Genomic DNA, 11,139 nt, shown 5'->3' with positions numbered 1-11,139 from the left:
TTTGAGGGGTATGCTTTTAAAAAGAAAATCTAGTTGTAGGAGAGACATACTCTGAAAAGCACAGTGCAGTTCCCAAACTCGTAGGTTTTATAGAGCGTGAGAGGTTTGAAGATCTTATTGTGGCCTCGAAAGAATTACAAGGATATTTTCCTATCCGTTTTAAGCACACTGCCACTCTGACATTTCTTTTCGAGCCGTTTCTGAGACACTTGGCCGTTTTAGTTGAAAGCGCCTTGTGCATTTGCAGATGTAACTGATTGATCTGGAACGTAATTCCCGTTTTAAGGACAAATTCCTTTAACATTAAAGGCGTCCAGGACGTCTACCTTGCTTTCTTCAGGTGGGGTTTTCACGTTTCCATAATGGGGTTGCAAAGGTGTCACAGTATTTCGACCAATGTACCTATGTATCAGACTTCTTTTCAGTAATGAAACTATTACGTGGCAACGTAAATGCAAAAGTCTGTGCAATTGACTGTGTCTGTCTGTCTATTCTGATAGTTTGTACCAGTCAAAAATTGTATGCCTGCTTCACTCCAAAACACATTAAATAATAGTGAAAATTTCTTTCATCTGTACTGTTGATAAATGCAAAATATAAAATGCGTCGTTTGCAGTGCGACTGCACTGCCATTTATATGCGGCTCGTTCACGGTTTCCCCCTCCACCCCCCCCCACCCCCACCCCCCACCCCCCGGAGACCAGACAGCGTAGCACGCTGGTGGGGAAATTGTGTCAGCGAGGTAAATCTCTATGACACTCGTTGCCGGCCTCTGACCACGAGCCGAATTCTTGACCGCTCGTGCAATAGTCTGTACATTTCATTCCACAAATCCTGTAGGTATTGTTCACTCTCACTGAAGATAGGATTGTCATCAGCGAATCTCGTCGTCAGCCTTGGATTTTAATTCCGTTGTTGCTTGACCTTCCTTTTATTTCCGTTATTGCTTTTTTGATGTGCGGAATGAACGATGCGAGCGAAAGACTACATCCCTGTCTTGCACCCTTTTCAATCCAACCACATCGTTCTTGGTCTTCCACTCTTCTTATTCTCTCCTGCTTCTTACACACTGAAGCGGCAAGTAAACTGGTACAGGCACGCGTATCCAAATACAGAGATACGTAAACAGGCAGAATATGGCGCTGCGGTCGGTAACGCCTATAGAAGACACCAAGTGTCTGGAGCAGTTGTTAGATCAATTAATGCTGCTGCAGTGGCAGGTTATATCGATTTAAGAGAGTCTGAACGTGGTGACACAGTCAGCGCACGAGCGATGGGACACAGCATGTCCGAGACATCACTGCGGCCGGTAAAGGATCCTGCAAGAACTGGACCAACGACAACAGAAGACAATCGTTTAGAGTGACAGAAGTGCAACCCTTCCTCAGGTTGCTGCAGTTTTCAGTGCTGGGCCATCAACAAGTGTCAACGTGCAAACAGTTCAACGAAGCATCATCGATATTAGATTTTGAGCCGAAGGCACACACTTGTACCCTTGATGAGTGCACAAAACAATGCCTTAAGCCTCGCCTAGGCCCGTCAGCGCCAATATTGGACTGTTGATGACTGGAAACATGTTGTCCGGTCGGACGAGTGACCCTTCAAATTGTATCGAGTGGATGGACATGTACGTGTATGGACACTACCTTATGGATCCATGGACCCTGCATGTAAGCAGGGGACTATTGAAGCTGGTGAAGACTCTGTGTTGGCGTGGGGCGTGTGCAGTTGGAATGATATGGGACCTCTGATACGTCTAGACACGACTCTGACAGGTGACACATACTTACACATCCTTTCTGATCACCAGCATCCATTCATGTCCGTTGTGCATTCTGAAGGACGTAGACAATTCCAGGAGAACAATGCGACACTCTACACGTCCAAAATTGCTTGATGCACACTCTTATCGGTTCTAACACCCCCGCTAGCCAACAAATCCACAGACATGAACATTATTGATCATATCTGGGGGGCCTCACACGTGGTGTTCAGATAAGATCTCCACCCTCTCGTACTCTGACGGATTTATGGACAGCCCTGCAGGATTCATGGTGTAAATTCCCTGCAGCCCTGCTTCAGACATTAGTCGAGGCCTTGCCACGACGTGTTGCGGCTTCATCGTGCTCGCGGGCGCCGTACACGGTATTAGGCAGGCATATCAGTTTCTTTGCTTCTTCAATGTATCTCTTGTATATAACCCACTTTCCCAAGAGCTTTCTCATTTTTTTAATCATAATTACGATCATCATGCATCATTTCACGTTGTCGAACGCCTTTCCCAGGTTTTCAGATCCTATTACCGTATCTTGATTTTTCTTCAGTCCTGCTTTCATTATCGCAGGCAATGTCAGTACTGCCTCTCTGGTGCCTTTACTTTCCTAAAGCCATACTGATCGTCATTTAACAAATTGTCAATTTTGCTTTCCATTCTCCTCTGTATTATACTGTCAACAACTTGGATGTATGAGCTGCTAAGCTCATTGTGCTACAATTCTCGCATTTGTCTGCTCTGGCTGTTTTCAGAGCAGTGTAAATGATGGTTTTCCGTAGGTCTCACTCGTTCTACACCCCAACGCGAATAGTCGTTTTTTTTTTTGCCACTTCCTCCAATGACTTTACAAATTCCGATTGAATGTCATCTATTCCTTCTACCTCATTTGATCTGAAGTCTTCAAAAGTTCCATTAACTTCTGATTCTAATATCATATTCCCTATATCTTCCCGGTCGTCTTCTGTTTCTTCTTCCATCACGTTATCAGACAAGACATCCCTCATAGAGGCCTTCATTGTAATTATTCCACGCATCTGCTCTCTCCTCTGCATCTAAAAATGCAATTCCCGTTGCACTCTAGGTAAATGTTATCGCCCTTGCTTTTAATTTCATTAAAAGTTGCGTGGAAAAGCCCGTATTTTCCCGTAACTTTTTCTTCTGCTTTTTTCCGGTAATGGGAGACATCTGCTGCAGATTTCGTGCACAATATTGTGGACCACACGTAGCCCTTATGCGCAGTGTCTTCCCCAGTGGTTACGACATATTCCAGAATGAATTTTTCTTGCGCACAACTTCGTACACAATGGTAAGGAGAGGTGGGCTGCTGAGTCGTGTGACAACTGTAGTCGTAGAAAAGCTGGAAAGGAGTAGAAATCTTTAGCGTACAGGATACCACAACAGCAACAAAAAATATTTAATTATGTTTCTCCAAGTGTACAAAGACTCATTACAAATAATGCAGCAAGAAATAGCGTCCAGCTCATACAATAGTAACTAGGATGAAGCTGGCTGTACTCAACACAAATGATGATGTCGTAGCGATAAGGTTCCAAGTACGAGTGGGCTTTAGTGGGTGCCGCCAGTCGTCCTATGTTGCCACTGCAGAGGCCACTTGTAGTATGGATCCACATGGAGATTTGGCTCAGCAGGTGTGCACCATTGGCTCCTCCAGATCTCGCGCGAGCGCTGTCGGCGTTTGAGGGAAACTTGCAATTCCATTACCAACATTGAAGATGCCTGTGGGGTGGTATCAACGCATAACCGAATAATTTGTACTCTGTAGCAGAGTGTGCACTGATTTGGAACATATATCTGTTTATCTCTCTGTTTGTTCTTCATTACGTCGTCTGTGCAGATGTCACATCACAACTCTTCAGGTTCATCTTCGTAAATTTCACTCAGATTTTTGTCCCACCCTTGCAGCTTTACTTCCCGCTTCCTTCCAAGCTTCACAGAAAATCTCCTGCATACTTTGGGGTATTAGCACTCGTGGATGAAGAGATATGGTGGAGACATGGATTAGTCATAGCCTGGGGAATTGATTCCAGAATGAAGTTTGAAAGTAACTGTTAGCGTCACAAGGCCAAAATCGTACTGCTGTCGTTTGAGAAGTATAGTAGTTGATGTCTGTGACACAAATACGATTGGTCTGAACCCTAAGCAACACACTTGGGATATATACGAAACAACTGTTTGCATTAAAAAAATTACAAGTGGAAACGTCTTATAGGCTCTTCACGACAGTATCGCATTTTTTTCAAACTCTGTTACCCTTGTTAAAAAAATACCTGACTTACTGATGAGTCACATATCAGCGGTATTAAATTGCTACACAACTCAATGACCAATTATATGCATTGGTGGCAGTGATCATAGGTAGGCGGCTGTCGCCACCTTTTTCAGTTGTGTGTTCCTAGAAACAAATATTGCTTAGTTGTGGCTCATCTAAATGCCTGGCAGGAGAACATCTGAACAGCGATGCACAGCTACTTACTGCCCCTGCGTAGATGGTGCAGTACCGTTGCAGAGCCACCGAGTGGCCAGCTGTCGGCAAGACGCATATGCAGACCTCCCCACGAAAAGCTTGGAGGGTGAAATGCTACTAATATTTATATTGTTTAAGTTATCATGTTTGTTTTTTACTTAGATCGCTCTTAATTCTTTATCTGTCTATACTGACGGCAAAAGTCGTACAATATTTCGCTCTGGAAATCTGTTGGGATATCTGAGTTTAGAAGAGCTTAAACTTATGAATATATATCAAAGGTCTGTACTTACGTTATCACTCAGTACCTGTAATTCAAGGTTGAGCTGAAAAGTTGTGAGTTTATCAACTAGGAATATTATCTGTTTAGAGCGGAGCACTTTGGAATCGTAGTGCTGAAAATATAGCCAGGTGTTGCCATTTAGACTGCAGAATTACGTGTACTCGAAGTAACAACGACGACACTCCACGAGTACGGAAATTTTCTTAGCTTTTACAGTCCCGTACATAATTTCTATGTTAGTCTAAAATTTGAAGGTCATTACTGCTTTTATTCCTTTTTTGTATGGTAATGATTCGTGAAAGTGGGAAAATTTCTTTGAACTTCAATGAGCCATATGACGCCTGTTTTTCTATTTAGCCACATGTTATGACAGCTAAGGGAAGTGTGTTGCACTGCTATTATTGAACAGCCAGCTGACCAGAATGAACTGAGTTCGTAATTTGATTGCGAAACAACTTTAATCACGCAGCTACGTGATTAGCATTTCGTGCATGTAAACATACATCGTACGAATTGACGATTGTGTTTGCGAGATAACAGGATTCCGACGAGCTAAAACTGATCTGATTAACAATTGTTTGTGAACAGACGCTTTCAACAACTGTAGAAATATTATTGTTAGTGATTTGTAGAAGGCAATTAAGCCATTTATTTGATACCTATTTGAGGTATATATGACTTCTAATGTTTTTGTATCCTTATCAACACTAAAATTTCACACTAATTTCTTCCCGACATCCGTTATTTATTACCCAGAACCTTAACACTGACCGAATTTCTAACGCATAAACTTATGCTGTTGATACACTAACAGTATGTAAAGTAGCCCCAAAAAATTTTGTAGCAATTATTCATGCAAATACGGGCTGTAGTTTATCTCGTCTGTAACACCTTGGCAACTTTTCTCATCTTTTTCGTGCATTCAAATTTAATGCTAGAGGAAGGTAAATAGTCCTCTGACTTTATGTAACACAATGTGTGTTTTGCCGGCCGAAGTGGCCGTGCGGTTAAAGGCGCTGAAGTCTGGAACCGCAAGACCGCTACGGTCGCAGGTTCGAATCCTGCCTCGGGCATGGATGTTTGTGATGTCCTTAGGTTTAACTAGTTCTAAGTTCTAGGGGACTAATGACCTCAGCAGTTGAGTCCCATAGTGCTCAGAGCCATTTGAACCAATGTGTGTTTTACGTCATAGCTTACTCATTTTCGGCATGAATCCAGATACGTTAGCGCAGTTACAGAAAAGTTGTCTACGTTGCGATCACATCCTCAACTTCCGTTCAAAACAATGTGCAGCACTTTGTTACTCATTTTTCAGTAAGCTTGAGTTGAAGAATGTTTGTACAAAACGAACAAATTTTCGACCAAAATCTAACCGTGGTACGCACGGCTAACTTCTCTTTTTATGTCATTCACAGGTGTTTATTTCTTTTAAAATCGTCGAGGTTAAGACCGATTTCGTTAAAGTTATCAACTGCTATCTGCCAACCACAAACTATTTTTTGTTGTTGGCGTTGTAGTTTTTGGAATCAAATGCATCAAATACATTTTGTTATGAAGTTAACTGGTAAGTGGTTTCTGCAAATGCAACCTGTACTCTCATTTCAAACAACAGTGTTCGAAAAATAAAGGTAAAGTAATGCAGTTTCACTCAACTTCTTAATACCGTTCAATATCGAACATTGCAACTTGAGACATTGTTGAGGAGAGAAGTTAGGCACTAAGTGATTCACCGCATTAAAAAGCCGATCAGGAGCAAATGTAATAAAATTCGAATCAGTTGAGCTTTCAGATAGATAATTTATTACTTTGTAATTCAAAGCAGACGGGATACGATCCTGAAGTTGCAATTAATTATGATATCCGCCTTAAATATGACAGGCATCAGTTTATCCATTAATCTTTATCGTCATACCGGAGACTCTAGAGCTCGCTTGATTAATTTGTATGTTCTCTTTGTGACGTTCGCTTGTAAACGTTACTTTTTGAGCGTCTTATATGGTACCAGGTAGTGTTCAATGCGTTAAACACCTACAAAATCATTCAGAGTTCAGTATTAATTTCGTCATAATTTGTGTCTATCCATAGTCAGATTGAGTCTCCTTGATTCCCTGATGGCTTACGATCAACACTCTTCCAAGATGGATAAAGTAGCTGAAGGAGCTGCAGCAGGCTTTTGATGGGGTTTTCAAAGTCGGACATACACTATGGCGTAACGGAACTCCGCTGTGTTATTCTTCATCTAGTTTTAAAGGGAAATGCGCTACGCAGGCAGTTTTATGGTCCCTATTTTACGGTCAAAAGTGTTTTGCAGATACAACTGGAGAACAGTACAAATACGCCTCTTAGCTACCAACTGTGTTTTCTGTTTCTTGTTTCAAGTTGTACGATATCTCTACTTTATAATAAAGTAATTATGATTGTTGCACTTGGAGGGCAGGGAAAGGGTAAGAGAGTGTGCTTAACGCCTCCCGATTATTTTATTTGAAAACTCTTAAAGCTTTTTAAATAAAACAAACGTTATCAACTTTCTATTTCTTTACTATTCATTCCCTAACATTTGCAGCCTTCTGTCGCTGTAGGGCTTCAAATTGTAGTGTGTAATATGCTGATGTGTAACATAACTATGCCGGCGAATGAGAAACAGCGTACTGTAATAGAGTTTAGATTTCAAAAAGGTTGCCCACACATGACACTACCCCTTCCTTCAGCATAACTATGTCAGAACACATGTGCGTTGCGGAATCTGCAACAGTCCGGCGCCTTAGGTTCACTGTCATCGATCATGCCAAAATAAAATTTTCACTCTGCACCGAAGTGTGCGTTGATATGAAACTTCCTGGTAGATTAAACGAGTGTACCGAACCTAGATAATTCAGGACATTTGCCAGTCGGGGCAAGTGTTCTAACCTCGACGCACTGGCGGATTAAAACTGTGTGCCGCACCGAGACTCGAACTCAGGAAATGTGCCTTTCGCGGGCAGGTTCTCTACCAGCTGAGCTACCTAATTACACTCAAGACCCGTCCTCGCATCTTTAATTCCGCCAGTACCTCGCCTCCTACCTTCCGAACTTCACGCAAACTTCCCTGCAGACCGTGTAGAACTAGCACTCATGGAAAAAAGGATATTGCGCAGACGTGGCTTATCCACAGGCAATCCTAGTTCTACAGTGTCTGCAGGAGAGCTTCAATGATGCTTGGAGGGTAGGAGACGAGGTACTGGCCGAATTTGGGCTATGAGGACGGGTCGTGAGTCGTGCTTAGGTACCTCAGATGGTGGAGCACTTGCCCGCGAAAGGCAAATGTCCCGAGTTCGAGTCTCGGTCCGACACACAGTTTTTATCTGCCAGGAAGTTACATATCAGCGCAGACTCCGCTGCAGAGTGAAAATTTAATTCTGGAAACATCTCCGCAGACTGTGGCTAATCCATGTCTCCGCAATACTCTTTCTGAGTCCTAGTTCTGCAAGATCTTCATGAGAGCTTATGTGAAGTTTGGAAGTTAGGAGACGAGGTATTTACGGAATTAAAGCTGTGAGGACGGGTCGTGAGTCGTAATTAGGTAGCTCAGTTTGCAGAGCACTTTCCCACGACAGGCAAATGTCCCGAGTTCGAGTCTCGGTCCGACACACAGTTGTCATCGTGCATCCTTGTTCCTTTCAAATAACTTCCGGGAATTCAGCCAGGTAACACTTTCAGCGACCGCCGATATTTCGGCGGGAGAACACCCTGCCATTTTCTAGGCAAACTGCAACGGACAGGCAGCGTACATGCAAATTTAATACCTCGGTTCTCGGACAGAAGCAGGAAAGATAACACACACACACACACTGAACACTAGTGCCACCAAAGATGACCAAAGTCAGAGCTATCGATACTGAGACTATGAATTCGCAGGTGAGGCAGCATTGACTCTGCTCCTCTGTTTTTTGACAAGGGAGAGAGCCGGATTCCAAACAGAGCAGAGAGGGCTGCATTACGCTCTCTCAAACTTGATCCCAGTTTTGTTAGTTTATCTGCTGACAAGGCCAATGCCACCGTTGTTTTAAATAAACATTATTATGTACAAAGGATGCAACGTTTACTATCTGATTCAGCGTATCGCAGAATCGATGCTGACCCCACGAAAAGTGTTGAGAGAAAGACCAACAGCCTCCTGAAGAAAAGTGGTTTGTCGCAGGACACAATCAAGAGGCTTAACACCTCTAGTGCCGTTCCCCCTATGTTATATGGCCTTCCAAAGGTTCATAAGGAAGGGGTTCCTTTCCGTCCTATAGTGAGTAACATCGGTGTTCCGACATATCTTGTATCCAAGCATCTTGCTTCTCTGTTGAGTCCACAAGTAGGACGGTGTGAACATCATATCAGGAACTCAGCTGATTTTTTACGTCGTTTGGAGGGACTGAGGCTGAATGACTCTGATATTTTAGTGAGTTTCGATGTGGTCTCTCTCTTCACTCGTGTTCCTCTATCTGATTTGTTGCGGTTAATTGAAGCCAGGTTTGGTGCTAATTTAACTAATCTCTTTAGGCATGTGTTGACATCCACTTACTTTTTATTTAATGACCAGTATTACGAGCAGGCAGATGGAGATGCCATGGGTAGTCCGTTGTCTCCTGTGATCGCAAATTTGTTTATGGAAGACTTCGAGGAACGTGCATTGGAGTCGGTGCCTTTAAAACCCGCCTGTTTCTTTAGATACGTCGACGATACCTTCGTTGTTTGGCCTCACGGTGGGGAGAATTTGAATGTCTTTCTAGAACATCTGAACTCAATCCACCCGAACATTCGTTTTACGATGGAGGTGGAAGAGGATGGCTGCCTTCCCATTCTCGACGTGTTGGTTAGGAGGAAGGATGATGGATCATTGGGACATGCAGTCTACAGGAAACGTACTCACACCGATTTGTACTTACAAGCTAATAGTTGTCACCATTCGGTTCAGCGTGAAGGGGTACTTCGTACCTTGGTACACAGGGCACATGTCGTTTCTGACGCTGAGAGTTTGCCAGCTGAGCTGTCCCATCTTGAAGTTACATTTCGTCAAAATGGTTATAGTGATAGACAGATTGAACGTGCGTTGCGCTATCGACCAACTGTACATCGGGTGATTGATGATAATTCTGAGGCAACACCTAAGTCTACTGCCTTTTTGCCTTACGTAGGAAACACGTCCAATAAGATCGGTCGTATTTTACGGAAATACGATTTGAAATGTGTTTTCCGACCTCCATCTAAAATTAGAGCACTTTTGAGTTCCGTTAAGGATGATCTTGGACTGCGTAAGGCGGGTGTATATCGTATTCCTTGTAACTGCGGCATGGCATATATTGGTCAAACTATCAGGACCGTGGAGGACAGATGTACTGAGCATAAACGGCACACACGATTACAGCAGCCAAATAGATCTGCTATTGCCGAACATTGCTTGGATACTGGTCACCCCATGTTATATAATAACACCGAGATTTTGGCATGCACGTCCAGCTATTGGGACAGTGTCATTAGGCAAGCAGTTTAAATTAGCGAGCAACCTCGTTAACAGGGATGGAGGTTTCTGTTTAAACTCTGTTTGGAATCCGGCTCTCTCCCTTGTCAAAAAACAGAGGAACAGAGTCAATGCTGCCTCACCTGCGAATTCATAGTCTCAGTATCGATAGCTCTGACTTTGGTCATCTTTGGTGGCACTAGTGTTCAGTGTGCGTGTGTGTGTGTTACCTTTCCTGCTTCTGTCCGAGATCCGAAGTATTAAATTTGCATGTACGCCGCCTATCCGTTGCAGTTTGCCTTGAAAATCGCGGGGCGTTCTCCCGCCGAAATATCGGCGGTCGCTGAAAGTGTTACCTGGCTGAATTTCCGGGAGTTATTTGAAAGTTGTATACGCCAGGAGAAACTCAGGTCTCATCCTTGTTCCTGCTTGACACTACCCGATTGTCATCTGTTTCCAAAACTTAAAGAAAACAGGCTAGGGCCACACCGTAATAGTGATACAGAGGTGCAAGCAGAGATGAGCTTGTGGCTCTGTCAACAAAGTCAAACATTGTACTGTAATGGCGTCGACGAAGTTGCGTTTCGTTGGCACAAATGCGCTCCTCGCCCGGCTGACTATGCTGAGAAGTGAATATGTAGACATGAAGAATAAAGATGTAGACTGTTTGCTTTATTTAAAACGCTCCAAGAGTTTTCGTATAAAAAGTCGGAGACATTACTTTTCAGTACTCCATCGCCCTTTTGTAAGTAAAGCCTTCAGGGTGAATCGTGAGTTTTGTACCAGTAACTCACTCGGTAAAAGCATTGGTCACGAGAGTCAATCTTCTGAGTTAGTGCTCCAGTCGAGTACACAGTTGTAATCCGAGCGAATGTTTCACAACATGTGTGCAATTACCTTTGGAGGTATGAATTTACTGACGAGATTTTCTATCCTATGTTCCACTTTTTGTGTGAAAGGTGGGTAGACTAATCATCGCCAAAGACAGAAGAAGCGGAGACATGCACTGTGTAATGTATGATTTCTAAGTAAGAGGAAACAGCCTAATTACGTTACTGAGGAAATTCTTGTCTTGTTAATAGATTTGATGAAAAGCTCTGAGCACTATGGGA

Source organism: Schistocerca americana, chromosome 5 (genome assembly GCF_021461395.2).
Source record: "Schistocerca americana isolate TAMUIC-IGC-003095 chromosome 5, iqSchAmer2.1, whole genome shotgun sequence".
Classification (NCBI taxonomy): Eukaryota; Metazoa; Arthropoda; class Insecta; order Orthoptera; family Acrididae; genus Schistocerca; species Schistocerca americana.
Note: the sequence above shows the minus strand (reverse complement) of the source record.